Consider the following 12,815-nt stretch of genomic DNA (forward strand, 5'->3'; position numbering starts at 1 on the left):
TATTTTAGATTCCACATAGAATTGATATGATACAGTACTTGTCTTTCTCTGTCTGACTTATCTGCTTAGCATAATGTGTTCAGGGTCCAATCATTTTGTTGCAAATGGCAGGATATCTCCCTTTCTCATGGCTAAATAATATTCCATTGTGTATATTTCACATCCATCTTTTTTTATCCACTCATCTATTCATGGGCTTTTGGACTGTTTCCATACCTTGGTTAGTGTGAGCAATGCTGCAATAAACATGAGAGTACACATATCTTGTCAAAATCCTGTTTTCATTTCCTTTGAGTATATACCAAGAAGTGGAATTGATGGATAGTATAGTAAATCTATTTTTAATATTTTGAGGAACCTCCATGTTGTTTTGCATAGTAGCTGAACCAACATATACTCCCAACAGCAATTTATAAAAGTTCCCTTTTCACCACATCCTCACCAGAACCTAATGTCTCCTGTCCTCTTGATGACAGCCCTTCTAACAGATGTGAGATGGTATCTCATTGTGGTTTTGATTTGTATTCTCTGCTGATGAGTGACACTGAGCACCTGTTCATGTACCTGTGGCCATTTTGATGTCCTCTCTGGAAAAACACCTGTTTAAGAACTACTTCGTGATGAAGTGTAAAGTGTGATTATGATGGACAGTTTCACTGGAACACAGACAGAAATCTGGGCCACTGGGAGATGCTCCTGGGACACTGGTCATTGCTTAACCCAGATTCATAGACAACACTGCACATTGTTGGGCAGGCAGGTTGCCTGAGTCTCCAGGAAGTCAGGTGTGTGGGAGGCTGGATTCCCTCCACTCACTCCCAAGCCCATGAACACAGCAAAGAAAACTTACTGTAAGTAGAGCTTCTTTCCTATGGGTGGTTTTGCTCACATTTGCACACCTATCAGGGGATACTGGGCATTGGGGAAGCTGGGCCATATCACAGACCATGATGTGTTCTCTATAGCACTGTTTCCTTATTTTCATTTCAGTAGTTTCATATCCGTGGTCAGGAAAGAAACTGTATTTCAGCTGCATCTTTGCTTGTTTTCCTTGAGTGAAGTAAGGCTCAACTGTGATAAACACACATGGCAACCACAATATACGTATACACACATGCATGCACACAAATTCATACACATGTATTCCTAGATCTCTTCATTGAAAGGACTTAGCAGATACCTCAAAAGCAATGAGCAAGCCTAGCAAACAAATCTTGACATCAAAATACCATTTGTTGAACTGTTGGTAGGAATGTAAATTGGTCAGCTGTTATGGAAACTTGCGTGGAGTTTCCCCCAAAATATTAAAATTGTAACTACCATATGATCCATCAATTCGACTTCTGGTATACACACAAAGGAAATGAAAACAGGGTTTTGGCAAGCTATATGCATTTCCATGTTCACTGCAGCTTTCTTCACGGAGACAGAGAAACAACCTAAGTGTCCATCAATAGATGGATGGATGAAGAAAATGTGCTATATATACATATATATATATATGTATGTATGTACAATGGAATATTATTCAGCTATAAAAAAGAAGGTAATCTTGCCATTTGTGACAAAAAGGGTGGGCCTTGAGAGCATTACACTAAGTGAAATAAGTCAGAAAGAGAAAGACAAATACTATATGATCTCACTTATATGTGGAATCTAAAAAAAAAAAGGAAACCTCATAGATAGAGAAAACAGACTGGTGGCTATTGTCAGATACAGAGGTGGTGGGTGGGTAAAATAGGTTCAGCGGTCAAAATGTACAAACTTTCAGGTATAAAATAGATAAGTCCTGGGGATGCAATGCACAGCATGTTGAGTATAGTTAGTATTGCATTGTATATCTGAAAGTTGCTGAGAGTAGACCTAGTAGACCTTAAAAGTACTTATCACAAGAAAAAAATATGTAACTGTGTGGTGATGGGTGTTAACTAAACTTGTAGTGATCATTTTGTTACAAATATGGAGTCATCATGCTGTATACCTGAAACTAATAAAATGTTATATGTCAATTATATCTCAATTTCTAAAGATGTTTTTTAAAATACCATTCACCACTAAATGAACCAGGGTTCCTTGGAGAAATGGCTAATTATAAAGCAGAGGCAGAAAAAGCATAACACAAACCATTTTGTGCCACAAAGCAAGGAAGTACTCAAAAAATTACAAATACAACAAAACATGAAAGACAGCATGAAGAGGTCCCCACTGACCAAACAGGAAACAATTTAACATCAAAGTAAATAATGAAAATGGATTACAATCCACTGTATTAAAAAAGGAAGCCAGGAATCCATACTGATATAAATTCATAAGTGAATAATGAGAAAGTGTGATAAATAACAGACACTAGCAAGTTTCAAACTACCTCCCCACAAAATAACCATTAGTTACAAAGGTGAAAAAAGTAATCTGAACTGGAGAAACCTGGCAAATACCACGTTAATCAAATAATATTAATAATGGATGAACCAAACTGGATGCCACTATTTCACTTAGGAAAACAGCATTAGCTCTACATTTCTATCAAAGATGCAGAGCCTTGAATCTAACCATGAAGAAACATTAGACAACCCCAAATTTAGAACATTCTATAAAATAACTAGTCTGTAATCTTCCTAAAAACCAAAAAAGACTGAGGAGTTGTCCAGACTAAAAGTGATTATGTCAACCAAAGACAATACATGAATCTAAACTAAATCCTTTTGCTATAAAGATTATTATTAGGAACACAGGTAATATTTGAATTGGGTCCGAAGATTATATTATAGTATGTATCAAAGTTCATTTCCTCCTATTTTTTTCATTTTTTTTAAGTTGAGGAGCAACTGACAAATGCAATTGTACATATTTAAAGTGACAACATGTTGATCTGATAAACATATACATTGAGGAATGACTACCAAGAACAAGATACTTAACACATCCATCACCTCACATAGTTTCCTCTTTTTGTGTGTCTGTGATGAGAATCCTGAAGATCTATTCTCAGCACTTTTGAATACACACTACCACATTACTAAGTAAGTCACCAGGCTATAAATTAGATCCTCAGGACTTACTTTTCATATAGTGGAAAATATGCTCCCTTCAACCTACATTGCCCTGTTTCCTCTCCCCTCTCCCCCCAAGTCCCAGGAAGCTCCCATTCTAATCTGTTTTTATAAAATTGGCTTTTTTTCCCTTTCCACCTATAAGTGAAACCTTACAGTATTTGTCTTTGTCTGGCTTACTTCACTTAGCATAATGTGCTCCAGATTCATCCACATTGTTGAAAATGGCAGGATTTCCTTTTTAATGGCTGGACAATATTCCACTGTGTATATATGTACCACATTTCTTTATCCTTTCATCTGCTGAAGGACATTTAGGTTGCTTCCATGTCTTAGCTATTGTGAATAATGCTGCAGTAAACATGCATATGCACATACCTCCTTGATATACTGATTTCAACTCCTTCCAATATATACCCAGGAGAGGAATTGCTAGATCATGGACCCTATCATATGGTAGTTCCATATTTAGTTTTTTGAAGACCTGCATACTGATTTCCATTTTGGCTGTACCAATTTATTTTCCAACCAATAGCACACCAGAGCTGTTGAATCTATTTATTGAATTTTTCATTTCAGCCAATGTATTCTTCAACTCCAGAATTTGTTGGTTTCTTTCTTATGATATCTGTCTTTGTTGAACTTCTCATTTCATTCATGCATTGCTTTACTGAATTTGTTGTCTGTGTTCTCCTGAATTATGCTGAGCTTACTTAAAATAATTATTTTGAATTCTTTTTCAGGTAATCTGCAGATCTCCATTTCTTCAAGGTCAGTTACTGGAAAACTATTGTGTTCCTCTGGTGGTGTCATGTTTCTTTAGTTTTCTGTATTTCTGATGGCTTTGCATCGATGTCTGTGCATCAAAGGAGCAGTTACCTCTCCAGCCGTTCAGATCGGCTTTGGTGGAAAAACAGTCCCCTGAAGGTTGCTGCAAGGGTGCCTGCTGGAGGGATGCAGCATTTGGTTCCTAAGGCACAATGGCAGTCTCTGTACAGCCCTATCAACTGAGGCCAACATCAGGGCAGACTGTGGGGCCAAGGCTGTGGAGGTCCCACAGGTGGCAGTCATAGCTAGGGTTCTTGGGTCCTCAGAGACAAAAGCTGATGGGGCCCTCCTTTCTCCTTCGTGGCCCACAGGAGGAAGCTCTGCTTGAGGGGATCCTTCTTGGCACCTGGTCTGGCAAGCTAGCACTCAGAGCCGTAGAGCTGAGTGCTGATATCAAGAGCACACAGGCACCACAGTTCCTAGGTCCTGGTATGTAAGTGCACCTGCAATGGCAGTGGCCCTGGTTTCGAAGGTGTGGACATGTACAGATTCCTATGGGATCGGGCTGTGGGTCTCAGGCAGAGGGGAGCACCCAGTAGCAGCATGGGCCCTGGCACAACAGACTGCAGTGGCGGCCTAGGCTCAGAGAGCAGGGGCAATAGTAGCACACACTACAGGTGGTGCGTCAAAGTCCCAACTCTGGCCGCAGGAACAGTCACAGCTATCCGTGGCATGTCTCCAGGGTTGGCCCACTAAAGCCACATACTGGGACTCAGGGCACAGGGCTCAGAGCAGCAGCATGAGGACCCAATGATGATGGGCCAGAGCCATGACCTGGGATCCAGAAGGTGGGACTCAGCAGTGGCAGCCTGGCCCAGCAACAGAGGTCAAGGCATGACCTAGGACCCAGGGAGGCAGGTCACAGAGCAGCAGTGGCTGCCCTGGCAGTGGTGGGACAAAGCTGTGATTCGGGCCCAGGAGTGGTGCACAGAGGAGCAGCAGCTCCATTGCCATGTACGACACAGTGTGTGGCACCCCATTCCAGGAAGCAGCACACAGCAAGGGCTGGGCCCCTGGGTTAGGTCTCACTGCAGCAACAACCCGGTGGGGAGCAGAGGGGGCTAAGTTCAGCAGCAGGGCCACCCAGCAGCTCCACCAGCTTGGCTCAGCCCTGGCAAAGACTGGGAGTCCTTGACGGGAAAGGCTGCAAACATCCGCAGCAGCGAAGCTTGCTGAGTCCTCCCACTCTCCTTTGTCCTGTGGGGTGAAATTCCTCTCAGGGGATCCAGCCTGACACTGAGTGACCCTGGGATGAGATGACTCAAGTAAAATGCTTCCTACACTTTTATATGCAGCTGTCCTCAGTTTTGAGCTCCAAGAGATTTTGATGCTGTTTTTGACATAGTCCAGGGATTTTCCTAATTTTTACTGGTTTATAGTTGTTTGTTTATTGTTTTGGTTGCTTTTGTGGCAGAGAATAGCATTGGGACCTCTTAGCCCTTCATCTTGCTGATACCTCCCAATTTCGTGATTTTGATGGTTATATGTGGTTACAAAGAAAATGTTTTTATTTCTAGGATATACACATGACAGTATTGAGGATCAGGTTGGCAACTTCCTCTCAAATGATTCAGAGAAAATAGTTCTTCGTACTATGCTTACAACTCTTCTATAAGTTTGAGAACTAAACTAACAGCTATAGCAACAAAAATATGAGAGCCACCCAGAAACAGTAATAGATTATGAAAAAAGAGATAACTTCTTAGGAGAAAATAAAAAGGCAACTTGTCAATTAATACACTGGAATTCTCAGCTTATGCTTTTCCTCAAACATATTTCCATAGCTTCCTGACATAAGCAATACATATGACATTCTCAAAGAAGCATGTTTGACGTCATCTTTCAAAATAGGGTATTTCATCTACCATAGGAGTAATGAGTATTTTTTCATTTGAGGGGAAATATTAGAGGCAATAAAAAATACTCATAGTCCTATTTACCAAAAAGAACCACTACTAAGATGTTGGCACATTTCCTTCTTGTCATTCTGCTGTGAACTCTTCTACATGGTAGTGCTTGTATGGTAGAAACAAAATTATATTTATACTTATATTTCAAGTATAAATATAAATTCATGCAATCATAGAAAATTGAGGAAATGAGGAAGAGTATAAAGAAAAAAATTAAACCACCCAGAATTCTACCAGTTAATCACTATTACCATTTTCTATTTTTTTTCCTTGCATACATACAATCATGATGCTTATATTGATGTTTTAAGTAACTTAGGAACAGTCTCAGATCCTAAATTAGAGGTAAGATAATAGGTAATCTATGTCACTGTGGAGACAGAAGGGCTGACACAGAAAATGAGCATTAGGGAACTTTCTGGGTAATAAAAAATGTTCTGTATCTCAAGATGGGCTTAAAGATGGTGGAGTGAGAGGTGAGACAGAAATCTCCTCCCAAAACCACATATAATATGAAAGTATAACAAATACAACTAATCCTGAAAGAACAACAGGAACAAACAGCCTACATCTGGGATAAGAGCAGAAATCATGGAAAAGTATAAAGTACAAAGCCGTGATCTGGCAGGACCCAAGCCCTTCCCCAACCCCAGCTCACTGGCAGGAGGAAGATAAATGGAGCAGAGCGGGAAGGGAGTGAAGGCTAAGACTGCTGAACACCCAGCCCTGGAGATCTGCTTTGGAAGCACAAACCTATATTACATGGTACTCTGGAGATGAATGGGGTTGGAAAGCTAAGACAGGTGGAATACTTAGATACTGAGATTCCAGCCACTTGTGGAGAACAGGTACCCACAACTGGCCACTATGGGACAAAAGAAAGGTGGGCACTGTGAGAGACTTCCGATCAGCGACAGGGCTGCTAAAGGGGCAAGGATTCCACACAGCTTGCTGCTCAGGAGAGAGGACATGCAGACAAAATTGTCCCAGTGCACTAAGCCCAGCAGGTTGAGAACTTTCAGGAGCTTCAGCAGCTCTATCCCCTTGGCTGACAATGCAGGTCTGAGGCCCCCCACTGTAATACGCAGCCTGCCAATCCTTCCTCCTGGCTGGCACCACCTTACAAAACTGCTGCCCCCACCATTGTGTCAGGCCAGCCAAAGGGTGGCCCCACCTACAGCTGCTACAAGGGCATAGCACAGAGGCTCCTCCTTGCACACTAGGCCCACTAGCCCTTACAGTGGAGGCAGGCACTGCAGCTGGGAAGCAGGAAAGAGCTCTTTCCTCCTGGCAGGCACAAGCACCGCTTGCTTGCGATCCCCACCATCATTCCAGAGGCTGAGCAGCTCCAGAGACTGGAACTTCTGGGCACTAGAGGGTGCCACCTACACCAAGTTATTAATACAAATATGAAATGTCAAATGAACCTGGTAGAAACCCAAATCCCACAAACACCAGAAAGAGGGCCAAGTGAAACTGAACTCACCAAACTTCTTGAAAAATATTTCAAAATAAAAATCATAAACATGCTCATGGGGCTATAGAAAATTATACAAGACCTCAGGGAGGAATTCAAGAAAGAGGGAGAAACTGAAAAATACAGTATCTGAAATGAAACATACAATGGAGGGATTTAAAAACAGGTGAGATGAGGTAGAAGAGATAGTATATGAAACAGAAATTAGAGAACAGGAATAAAAAGAAGCTGAGGCACAGAGAGAAAAAAGGATCTCTAGGAATGAAAGAATATTAAGAAAACTGTGTGACCAATCCAAATGGAGACAGTCTCTCAGACCATGGAGGGGCATAGATCTCCCAACAAAAGGGACCCAAGGAAGACAAGACATATAATTAAAAAGACAAGGATCAAGGATAAGGACAGAGTATTAAAAGCAGCCAGACAAAGAAAAAAAGGTCACATACAAAGGACAACCCAACAGGCTATCATCAGACTTCTCAGCAGAAACCTTACAGGCCAAAAAGGAGTGACATGATATATTTAATGCAATGAAAAAGAAGGGCCTCAAACCAAGAATACACTACAAGGAAAGATTATCATTTAGATTTGAAGGAGGGATTAAATAATTTCCAGATAAACAAAAGTTGAGAGAATTTACCTCCCACAAAACATCTCTACAGTGTATTTTGGAGGGACTGCCATAGATGGAAGTGTTCCGAGGGCTACATAGATGTCACCAGAGAAAATAAAACCACACTAAAATTAGTACACCAATTAATTACTAAGCAAAAGCAAAATTAAATCAACTGCCCACAAAGTCAGTCAAGGGATACACAAAGAGTACAGAATATGATACCTAATATATAAAGAATGGAGAAGGAAAAAAAAAAAAAAGAACCTTTGACTGTGTTTGTAATAGCATACAAAGTGAGTTAAGTTAGACTGTTAGATAGTAAATAAGCTACCCTTGAACCTTTGGTAACCACAAATCTAAAGCCTGCAATGGCAATGAGTACATACCTATCAGTAATCACCCTAAATATAAATGGTCTGAATGCACCAATCAAAAGACATAGAGTTACGGAATGTATAAAAAGACAAGACCCACCTATAGGCTGCCTACAAGAGACTCACTTCAAACCCAAACATATATACAGACTAAAAATGAAGGGATGGATAAAGGTACTTCATATAAACAATTGGGAGAAAAAAGCAGGAGTTGCAGTACTTGTATCAGACAAAATAGACTTAAAAACAAAGAAAGCAAACAAGAGACAAAGAAGGACATTACATAATGATACAAGGGTCAGTCCAACAAGAGGATATAACCATTATAAATATCTATGGACTCAACATAGGAACACCTACATACATGAAACAAATACTAACAGAATTAAAGGGGGAAATAAAATGCAATGCATTCATTTTAGAACACTTCAACACACCACTCACTCCAAAGGACAGATCAACCTAATAGGAAATAAGTAAGGAGACAGGGGCACTGAACAACACATAAGAACAGACGGACTTAACGGATATCTACAGAACACTCCACCCAAAAGCAGCAGGATACACATTCTTCTCAAGTACACATGGAACATTTTCAAGAATAGATCATATACTAGGTCACAAAGAGATTCAGTAAACTCAGAAGGACTGAAATTGTACCAACCAGCTTCTCAGACCACAAAGGTATAAAACTACAAGTATTGTGTGCAAAGAAAACAAAAAAGCCAACAAAAATCCCACAAACACATGGAGGCTTAACAACATGCTCCTAAATAATCAATGGATCAATGACCAAATAAAAACAGAGAACAAACAATATATGGAGAAAAATGAAAACAATAACTGAACACTGCAAAATCTGTGGGATGCAGTGAAGGCTGTGCTAAGAGGGAAGTATATTGCAATACAGGCTTACCTCAGGAAAGAAGAACAATCTCATATGACCAGTCTAAACTCACAATTAATGAAACTAGAAAAAGAAGAACAAATGAGGCCCAGTCAGTAGAAGGAGGGACATAATAAATATCAGATTAGAAATAAATAAAATCAAGAAGCATAAAACAATAGAAAAAATCAATGAAGGCAAGAGCTGGTTCATTAAGAAAATTAACAAAATAGATAAACCCCTAGCTAGACTTATCAAGAAAAAAAGAGATTCTACACACATAACAGAATTAGAAATGAGAAAGGAAAACTCACTATGGACACCACAGAAATACAAAGAATTATGAGACAATAATATGAAAAATTATGTGCTAACAAATTGGTTAACCTAGAAGTAATGGACTTTTCTAGAAAAATACAATCTTCCAAGGCTGATCCAGGAACAAACAGAAAATCTGAACACACCAATTACCAGCAACAAAATTGTACTGGTAATCAAAAGTCTACCTAAGAACAAAATACCTGTACCAGATGGCTTCACCGCTGAATTTTATCAAACATTTACTGAAGATCTAATACCAATCCTCCTTAACATTTTCCAAAAAGTAGAAGAGCAGGGAGTACTTTGAAACTCATTCTATGAGGCCAGCATCACTCTAATACCAAAACCAGGCAAAGACACCACAAAAAAAGAAAATTACAGAGCAATATACCTGAATATACATGCAAGAATACTCGACAAAATATTAGAAAACCGAATTCAAAGATACATCAAAAAGATCATCCATCATGATGAAGTAGTATTAATTTCAGGGATGCAAGGTTAGGACAATATTCGAAAATTCATGAACATCACCCACCATATCAACAAAGGACAAAAAACACTTGATCATCTCCACAGATGCTGAAAAAGCATTCAACAAAATTCAACATCCATTCATGATAAAAACTCTCAACAAAATGGGTATAGAGGGCAAGTACCTCAACATAATAAAGGCCATATATGAGAAACCCACAGCCAACATCATACTTAACAGTGAAAAGCTGAAAGATTTTCCTTTAAGATCAGGAACAAGACAAGGATGCCCACTCTCCCCACTTTTATTCAACATAGTACTGGAGGTCCTAGCCACAGCAATCAGACAACACAAAGAAATAAAAGGCATCCAGACTGGTAAGGAAGAAGTTAAAACTGTCAATGTTTGCAGATGACATGATATGGTACATAAAAAATCCTAAAGAATCCACTCCAAAACTACTAGAACTAATAGCTAAATTCACCAAAGTTGCAGGGTAAAAAATCAATACACAGAAATCTGTTGTATTTCTATATACTAATGATGAACTAGCAGAAAGAGAAATCAGGAAAACAATTCCATTCCCAATTGCATCAAAGAGAATAAAATACCTAGGAATAAACCTAACCAAGGAGGTAAAAGACCTATACCCTGAAAGCTACAAGACACTCATGAAAGAAATTAAAGAAGATACCAATAAACGGAAATACATCCTGTGCTCGTGGATAGGAAGAATTAATATTTGTCAAAGTGGCCATCCTACCTAAAGCAATCTACAGATTAAATGCAATTCCTATCAAAATACCAACAGCATTCCTCAATGAACTAGAACAAACAGTTCTAAAATTCATATGGAACCACAAAGGACTCCACATAGCCAAAGCAATCCTGAGAAGAAAGAATAAAACTGGGGGATTATGCTCCCTGATTTCAAGCTCTACTACAAAGCCACAGTAATCAATACAACTTGGTACTGGCAAAAGAACAGACCCATAAATCAGTAGAAGAGAATAGAGAGCCCAGATATAAACCCAAGCATATGTGGTCAATTACTATACAATAAAGGAGCCATGGATACACAATGAGGAAATGACAGCCTCTTCAACAATGGTATTGGCAAAACCAGACAGCTACCTGGAAGAGAATGAAAGTGGATTACTGTCTAACCCCATATACAGAAGTAAACTCAAAATGAATCAAAGACCTGAATGTAAGTCATGAAACCATAAAACTCTTAGAAGAAAACATAGGTAAAAATCTCTTGAATATAAACACGAACAACTTTTTCCTGACTGCATCTCCTTGGGCAAGGGAAACAAAAGCAAAAATGAACACATGGGACTACATCAAACTAAAGCTTCTGTACGACAAAGGACACAATCAACAGAACAAAAAGGCATCCTACGGTATGGGAGAATATATTTCTAAACAACATATCCAACAAGGGGTTATCATCCAAAATATAGAAAGAACTCACATGCCTCAACACCCAAAAAGCAAATAACCTGATTAAAAAATGGGCAGAGGATATAAACAGACACTTCTCCAAAGAAGAAATTCAGATGGCCAACAGGCTTTTGAAAAGATGCTCCACATCACTAATTATCAGGGAAATGCAAATTAAAACCATAATGAGATGTCTCCTCACACTAGTTAGGATGGCCAACATCAAAAAGAAAAGGAACAACAAATGTTGGTGAGGATGTGGAGAAAAGGGAACCCTCCTACACTGCTGGTGGGAATGTAACTTAGTTCAACCATTGTGGAAAGCAATATGGAGGTTCCTCAAAAAACTAAAAATAGAAATACCATTTGACCCAGGAATTCTGCTAGAAATTTACCCAAGGAAACAAGATCTCAGATTCAAAAAGACATATGCACCCCTATGTTTATCATAGCACTATTTACAATAGCCAATATATGAAAGCAACCTAAGTGTGCATCAGTAGATGAATGGATAAAGACGTGGTACACATACATAATGAAAAATATTATTCAGCTATAAGAAGAAAACAAATCGTTCCATTTGCAACAACATGGATGGAGCTGGAGGGTATTATGCTCAGTGAAATAAGCAGGCGGAGAAAAGACAAGTACCAAATGATTTCCCTTGTTTGTGGAGTATAACAACGAAGCAAAACTGAAGGAACAAAACAGCAGCAGACTCACAGACTCCAAGAAGGGACTAGCGGTCACCAAATGGGAGGGGTGAGGGAGGAGGAAGGGAGAAGTGGATTGAGGGGTATTATGATTGGCACACATGGTGTGGGGTGGGTCATGGGGAAGACAGTGTAGCACAGAGAAGACAAGTAGTGACTCTGTGGCATCTTAATACACTGATGGATAGTAACTACAATTGGCTGTGGGGGGGACTTAATAATATGGGTGAATGTAGTAACCACAATGTTTTTCATGGGAAACCTTCATTGAGTGTATATCAATAATACCTTAATAAAAATGTTCTATATGTTGACTGATGTAATTTCATGGGCATATACTTTGTCAAATGTCATTTAACACTGCACTTAAAATCTATGCATTTTATCACATGAAAATTGTATATAAATTTACAAAAAGCTTAAGGATTTAGGTCAGTAAGTTATTCAAATGAATACCAGAATTATTACTCAGTTTCTTCCACATGCTTTCTTTTGGTCTATTCAGTGCTTTTGTAGAAGAAACAAGACTTATTTTTTAGAGATCCTTGTGTCACAGAGTTCTAGCTCTGTAACTACTCTATTACTACTGACCCAGGTGCTCAAAAAAAGTTCACCCACTTATCATTTAAATGGGTCAAACTTGGCAAGCTATTCCATGTGATTGGTAGTTACAGATGGGGCTTAAGAAATACTAATTCTGAGAAGAATTCTGAGGAGAG

The 12,815-nt window shown here is 39.2% G+C and overlaps 1 protein-coding gene across 2 annotated transcripts in view; it reads right to left on the bottom strand.

The window, feature by feature from the left end:
• The window catches only part of BLVRA (biliverdin reductase A), a 65,992-nt gene that overhangs the window by 11,777 nt on the left and 41,400 nt on the right, over window positions 1-12,815 (bottom strand). The gene's annotated exons all lie outside the window — the stretch shown is intronic.

Source organism: Manis pentadactyla, chromosome 7 (assembly GCF_030020395.1).
Source record: "Manis pentadactyla isolate mManPen7 chromosome 7, mManPen7.hap1, whole genome shotgun sequence".
Taxonomy (NCBI): domain Eukaryota; kingdom Metazoa; phylum Chordata; class Mammalia; order Pholidota; family Manidae; genus Manis; species Manis pentadactyla.